The sequence below is a fragment of the Pan paniscus genome, chromosome 9, assembly GCF_029289425.2.
Source record: "Pan paniscus chromosome 9, NHGRI_mPanPan1-v2.0_pri, whole genome shotgun sequence".
Lineage (NCBI taxonomy): Eukaryota > Metazoa > Chordata > Mammalia > Primates > Hominidae > Pan > Pan paniscus.
In genome coordinates, this window is record NC_073258.2 from 84,221,264 (window position 1) to 84,228,356 (window position 7,093).

The following is a 7,093-nucleotide window of genomic DNA, read 5'->3' on the forward strand; positions in this document are numbered from 1 at the left end:
AAATCTGTAATTTGTTTTGGATAGTATGGCCATTTTAACTGTATTGATTCTTCCAACCCATGAGCATGGAATATTTCTCCATTTATTTGTGTTGTCTCTGCTTTCTTTCAGTAGTGTTTTGTAGTTCTCCTTGCAGAGATCTTTCACCTCCCTGGTGAGATGATCCTGAGTATTCCATTTTCTTTGTGCCTATTGTAAATGGGATTGTGTTCTTGATTTGATTCTCAGCTAGAACATTATTGGTGTATAAAAATGCTACTGATTTTTTGTACATTGATTGTGTATCCTGAAACTTTACTGAATTTGTTTATCAGTTCCAGGGGCCTTTGGGAGAGTCTTTAGGGTTTTCTAGGTGTAGAATCATATCGTTGGCAAAGAGAGATAGTTTACCTTCCTCTCTTCCTATTTGAATATCTTTATTTATTTCTCTTGCCTGATTGCCCTGGCTGGGACTTCCAGTACTATGTTGAATAAGGGTGGTGAGAATGGGCATCCTTTTCTTGTTCCAGTTCTCAAGGGGAATGTGTTTCCAGTTTTGGCCTTTAGCAATTTAGTAATATATTTATGAAACTCCAAAAAGTGAATAGCCAGAGTTTCACTTCTTCTTTTTTTTTTTTTTGAGACAGAGTCTTGCTCTATCACCCAGGCTGGAGTGCAACGGTGTGATCTTGGCTCACTGCAACCTCAGCCTCCCGGGTTCAAGCAATTCTCCTGCCTCAGCCTCCCAAGTAGCTGGGATTACAGGCATGCGCTGCCACACCCAGCTAATTTTTGTATTTTTAGTAGAGGTGGGGTTTCGCCATGCTGGTCAGGCTGGTCTTGAACTCCTGACCTCAGGTGATCCACCCATCTCGGTCTCTCAGAGTGCTGGGATTACAGGCAACTGTGAGCCACCGCACCTGGCCTAGAGTTTCACTTCTAAGAAGCTATCCAAAGTAAATAATCACATCTGTAGCTAAGATTTTTGAAAAGGATGACTATTGCAATGTTATTTATAGTAGTGAAAAATTGAAAATAGTCTAAGTATTCAAAAGTGATTAAATAACTTGCAGAAGTGTCCCAATTTGGAATATTATGCAAGAATTTAGTATCTTTAAAAATAATCTTAGTGACAGGAAAATCCTTATACATGTATATACATAATTATAATTCTGTATAATTCTTATATACAGGATTATAATTATAATTATATACATGATTATAATTCTGTTAAATGATAGGATCCCTGCTCGGGAGGAGCTAACAGGCTAGTGGAAGATACAGACCAGTAAGTGTTATCACAATATTTTACTTACCTTAACTTAAGGAATTATTATGAAAAAAGTGGATCTCTTTATATATTAATTCATGTTACTATTATTTATATTACCATAAAGCTCTCTCTGTAACACACATATACAGTGTTGATTATGTTCTCTTTGATGGAAGTGGCAATTAGATCCAGGGATTCTTAATCATTCTCTGAGGCTGGCTGGAACTATATCAAGTGAGTGCAGGAGCTTGGGGCATCCATAATCTACTATGCAGGCCAGAGAAGCATAGGAAGGAAAAGCAGGAATAGCAGATGAAGTGAGTCCAGATAGTATTCAGCTAATAGATACAGCTCCTCTCTGAGACCTCCTAATGCTCCTGTGTATTTTCAGATTCTCCTTGGTTGCTATTGTTTGTTTGTTAAACATCTTAATTTATAAAAATATTTTTCCATAAATTTGTTAATGTTTTCTCATGTTTGTTGAGAGGAATAGAAAAGATGATGCATCTAAAATACTTAGCACTGGACCTGGCATATACAAGCACCCAATAAACAATAATAATACCTGCTTACTCAGAGTTAGGAAATAATTTCCATGGGTCTCTCATGTTTCTGTATGTTTTACAAATGGAGGTCTTCTCTGCCTTTTGTTGTGGCAGTTTTGTATAACGAACAACCTTAGGAAATATAGCATCTCTCTCTGGAGCAAAAGGCCTCATGCTTACTGCCTATTATAAAAGATTTGTGTTCTCATAGGTCAGGGTTCCTCTCTGTAATGCAATGTACTGTACGTGCTCAGGCATCTACGTAGCCCCAGCTGCATCATCCCCATGAACTTGGGGCCAAGGGGAGCTGACACAAATATGCCGATACTCATGCTGCTCGCTGCACCATCAGTAATTGGGTTCTTTGTTTCTAGCAAGGAGTCTCATATCTTCTACCAGCATCCATGCAACCATGACAGGATAACTTGATAGCCTGCTAATAGGGTAAGATCTCGGACCCTTCACAATATTATTCTTCTCTGGACTTTTAAACATTTTTCATTTTTCCAGTTTTACTTACAGAAATATCTGAGTGCCAGCTAGGTTTAAGGTTAGATGTGAGGAATGTAAAGAAAACCAGTTCAATCCAACAACTATTCAAGTTCTTACTACGTGCAGGGATTTCTGCTAGGATACGCAAGGATTGCAAAGATTTCTGCTCTCCAGTAATTTGTAATATATTAATAACTGAGAGAATAGAACAAGCATTTTAATAGCCTTCAACACAGAGCTTTAATAGGTTAGTGTCATGTAAATGTTAAGAAAATAATAAATCCTATAATTCAGTTGAAGGTTAAATGCTTGTTGGTAATGGTTGTCAAGAAGAGATAGGATTTGAACCTTAGGGGTTTTAGTTAGTAGAGGTTGTAAGGCAAGGGGTCCAGGAGAGAGGATTGGGGTGAGCAAGTACAATTTACTCATCTCTTTGCTCCTTCCTACTCAGGGACTTTGCATATGGTAAGGCATCACTACTCAACTTGGAGCTCTTTCTCCTCTTTATCTGGCCAATTCCTTTATATCTTTCAGATTCCAGTTTAAATGGTGACTCTTTAGAGTAACTCTTTAAGAAATCATTTCCACTCAAACAACATGCAGATTTGGTACTTTTGTTATGGACTCATACAGCAACCCAGCCTTCCCATGTCTCTGCACTTAATATTTGTTTTCTCCGTTACGGTAGAGACCATATGTGTCATGGTGTCTCCAGTGCTTATCATGCCTGGGCCATAACAAGCTTTTGGTAAGTGTGTGTTGAATGAATGAGTGAATGTTCAAAATATGGTCATAGTTTGGTGAGGAAACTTCGTAGACTGGGGCATAGGAATTATATGAAGATTGGGTGGAATTGGGGTGAACAAAATGAAAAAGGTAGAATAAAAAAGACTAAGGAAATTGAATTTCATACAGTGGACTTGCAGGAGATTTTGAAATTTTTTGAGCTAAAATAGATAAAAATCAGTTTGAATTTCTTTCTAGAAAATAACTATTTGCTATTCGCTAGTGTAGGCAAATGAATCCTTTCCTCTTCCAATGTCTGATGAGATGGCCTGGACATGAGAAATGCTCCCCTGCTGAAAGCAGCCTAGTTTATCTAAATCTCAAAGGCCAACAGGGTAGCAGGGAAGTGGGTCCTGGTTTTTTTCATTGCAAATAACCACTTTTTTTTTTTACCTTTATAAGCTCCCATTTAAAACACAGCTTACACTCTTTACCAACAACATGTATGAAACCACTACTTATTTTCCTATTTTCCGTTAATTCAAGATAAGTTACTGTTGGTGAGTGGGAGATAAGCAGTGCTGATTTAACAGTAAGCTGATAAATTTACAGGGAAGGCGAAGATACTTGCCAATTTCTTCAGTGGTTTCCAATTTCATCTCCAGCGATGATACAATTTTTTGAGGCATTTTAATATGTCCAAATCCTCTTGAGGACCCCATTGCTCCAGTACTCTTTCCTCTGATGTTTAGAGGTCTGGGGTCCCAGCTTGGGCACAATTGTATCAGATGACCAGAGATCACCCAGGACTACGACTATAGCTCTGGTGACTTCACGGAGAGAGAATGCAGCCTGGACCACTCACGTGTGTCAGTCATTTTCTCTTGGAATAGGTGATGTGAAGGAATCTCGATGTGTTTTAAAGCCTGTGAATGAGGCATTGAGAAAGAGAGAGCTCTGGACCAAATGGGTTTCATTTTCTTCCTTAGCTTACTTGGAGCTCTTGCCACTAGGGGGAGGATGTGAAAAGAACAAAGGACAATTCTTTGCTTCTTTGCTCTCATCTCTGAAGCTGAGTCAGAGGGCCCATTGTCACAAAAGCTTTGTGTAGCTTTATGTTAATTTCACATTTTGCATGGCTTGAAAGTGACTATCAGCCCGTATTCCCTGAAAATCTGGGGAAATTTTTTTTTTTCCTAATTATACAGGGAGGCTGGCAATGACACCCGATTCCGAGTTTGCCCATTAAAATAAATCAAAGAAAAGAATGATTAAAAGAATGGTAGAAAAGAAGAAGAAAGAGCTGTCAAAACATTATATACTTTGCAATGTTACATCACCACCTGGTGTCTCTCATTGATTACTCATTTTTTCTTTGAATGACTATTGAACACTATTTATGGTGCCAGGCACTGTGCTAAGCCATGAAGATATAAACATAAAACACAGTCCTGCTCTCAGATTGTCAACAGTCTATTGTAATAAATATTATGATGAAGGGTAGTATAGGCTGCCAAGGGAATGCATAAGAGAGGCTTATATTACCCTAAGCAGTAAGGCATTAGTTTGAAAGGATGTGTGAAAGACAGTTTGGTTAAATGGATTTGGTGAATGGTGGTGTGGAGTATGTTGTGTGGAAAAGGCAACAGCACTTGCAAAAGCCAGGAAGTGTGTGTGAGAGAGCCTGGTTCATTTGGGAATGGAGAGAATGGCTGGAGCAATGGGTTAAGGGTAGGGAAATTCAGAAGGTGAGGTTGGAAAAGGTGAGGCTGGCCTTCAAGGTCTTTTTTACTTTATCCATGAGTAAGAGGAATCACTGAAGGGCATTAGGCTAGGGAGTAGCTTTGAAAAGAAAGGTGGCCAGGCATGGTGGTTCACCCTGTCATCTCAGCAGTTTGGGAGGCCAAGGTGAGAGGATCAGTGGAGCCCAGGAATTTGAGACCAGCCTGGGCAACATAGCAAGCTCCTGTCTCTATAAAAATTAAAAAAAATTAGCCGGGCAATGGGACACATGCCTGTAGTCCCAGTTACACAGGGGGCTGAGGTGGGAAGATCTCTTGAGCCCAGGAGGTCAAGGCTACAGTGAGCCCTGATTGCACCACTGCACTCCAGCCTGGGCAACAGAGACCCTGTCTCAAAAACGAAAACGAAAAAATGAAAAGAAAAGGAAAAAAACCAAAAGGGTGTTTGCCTGCCCTTTGCTGAGTCCTTCAGCGGTCAAGGCTGTGTATTTCACCTAGATTCCCTGTCCTAGGTACTGATCTGGAAAACCCTAGACATCTGCCCCTTTCCTGGTCAGAGAAGACCCCCGGCCTGGCAGAGCCTACAGCTCCAGCCTCAAGGTACCTGATTGGAGAAGTCCTCCTCGTTGTATGACTTGGCTGCCTTGGACCTCACTGGGAAAGACTAGGGAAATAGGATTTTGGGGTCTTGACTTTGGAGTTCATTTTCTGCACTGGGGTATAGCAGAGCTGAAAAATCTCACTAAACTCTCAGCATGGTCTGTATCCTTCCTGTCTCCAACAACAAGGTGGGGCATTCTTCCTCAAAAATTCTTCACATGTAGGTGTTGCCTCATCTCTTATCTCACACACATGAGCTCATTTGAGCTCTTTGGCAACTCCGTGAGCTGGGTACCATTGCTCCTGTTTCATAGATGGGAAAACAGGTTCAGAAGGCTGAAGTGACTTGTCCCAGGTCACAGAGCAAGTACGTGGTAGAACTCATAATCGATTGTGCTGCACACTGCATAGATAAGTCACCCCTGTTCCTTCCACCAATTTATTTTAACTGGGTACATGGCACAAATTGTGAAATTATGTGTACTCTTAGGGACACATCATCCCTCATCCTCCAAGAAACTGTTAGTACAGGAGTGACAAATGGGTTTCATCTTCATGCCAATACCCTTCAATTGACCGTGGCTGCTTAGAACAAAGTGATGAGTGTTGTGAGGCCATATCTTGGTGCAGCAGTAAAGAATACATGATTGATTGGTAATATCTGATATGAATGCAGGAGAGAAAGGGGGCAGCACATATGCCATTTCTAGATTATATATTCCCCTTAGGCTGCCGTAATCCTGCACTGGCCATGACATTTCCACTGACTCCCACCTTCATCCCAACACCCATTTTGCTCATTTTCTCTTATTCCTTCCCTTCCTTGCTGAAATTGTTCCCACCCATTTAACAATAGCTTCAACTTACTGAGGGTTTAGTGGGTGCCAGGCACTTTGCGTATATTATTTCTAATTCTCCAACAATCATGTAAGGTAGGTAGAGACCAAAACAAGACTTAGAGGGGTTAAGTAGCTTGTTCAGGGACATACAACAAGCTGGAATTTCAACGCTGAAGCACATGGAAAACTTTGCATTTTTATAATGGGTAATGAAAACCTTCATATTCACTGTTTGCTTTGAGCCTCACAGCAGCCACGGGAGGCAGTTTTCTGGGTTTGCAACTGAGGGAGCTTGAGGCTCAGGGGAGAGGCGCTGATTATTTAGTGACATAGTCACAGCTCCTGACTCCTACCTCAGGCCTTTTCCTGCTACTACCTTAGGCTCTGGGGAAGAGCCCTTGACTCCACAAAGCTATCTCTTAAGAACTGATCTATACTACTGTGGGGAGAATTTGGGGGCCCTTCATTGATTTTACTCCTGCCAGCCTTACCCTGTTTTCAGCTCTTATCATCAAGAAGGTCTTTCTTTTATTGTTAGCTCTTTGTGTAATTTAGGTCATTTCTTTAAAAAAATTTGTTGAGAAATTCACGTCACATAAAATTAACCATTTAAACGTGAACAACTCAGTAGCATTTAGTACACTTACAATGTTGTGCAACTACCACCTCTATCTAGTTCCAAAATATTTCCATCACTCCAAAGTAAAATTCCTGACCTATTTAGCGGTTTTTCCCCTTCCCCACTCCTCTCAGCCCCTGACTAACACCGATCTGTGTTCTGTCTCTATGGATTCATCTATTCTGGATGTATCACGTAAATTGAATCATACATGTGACCTTTTGTGTATGGCTTTTTTCATTTAGCAAAATATCTTGGAAGTTCATTGTGTTGCAGCA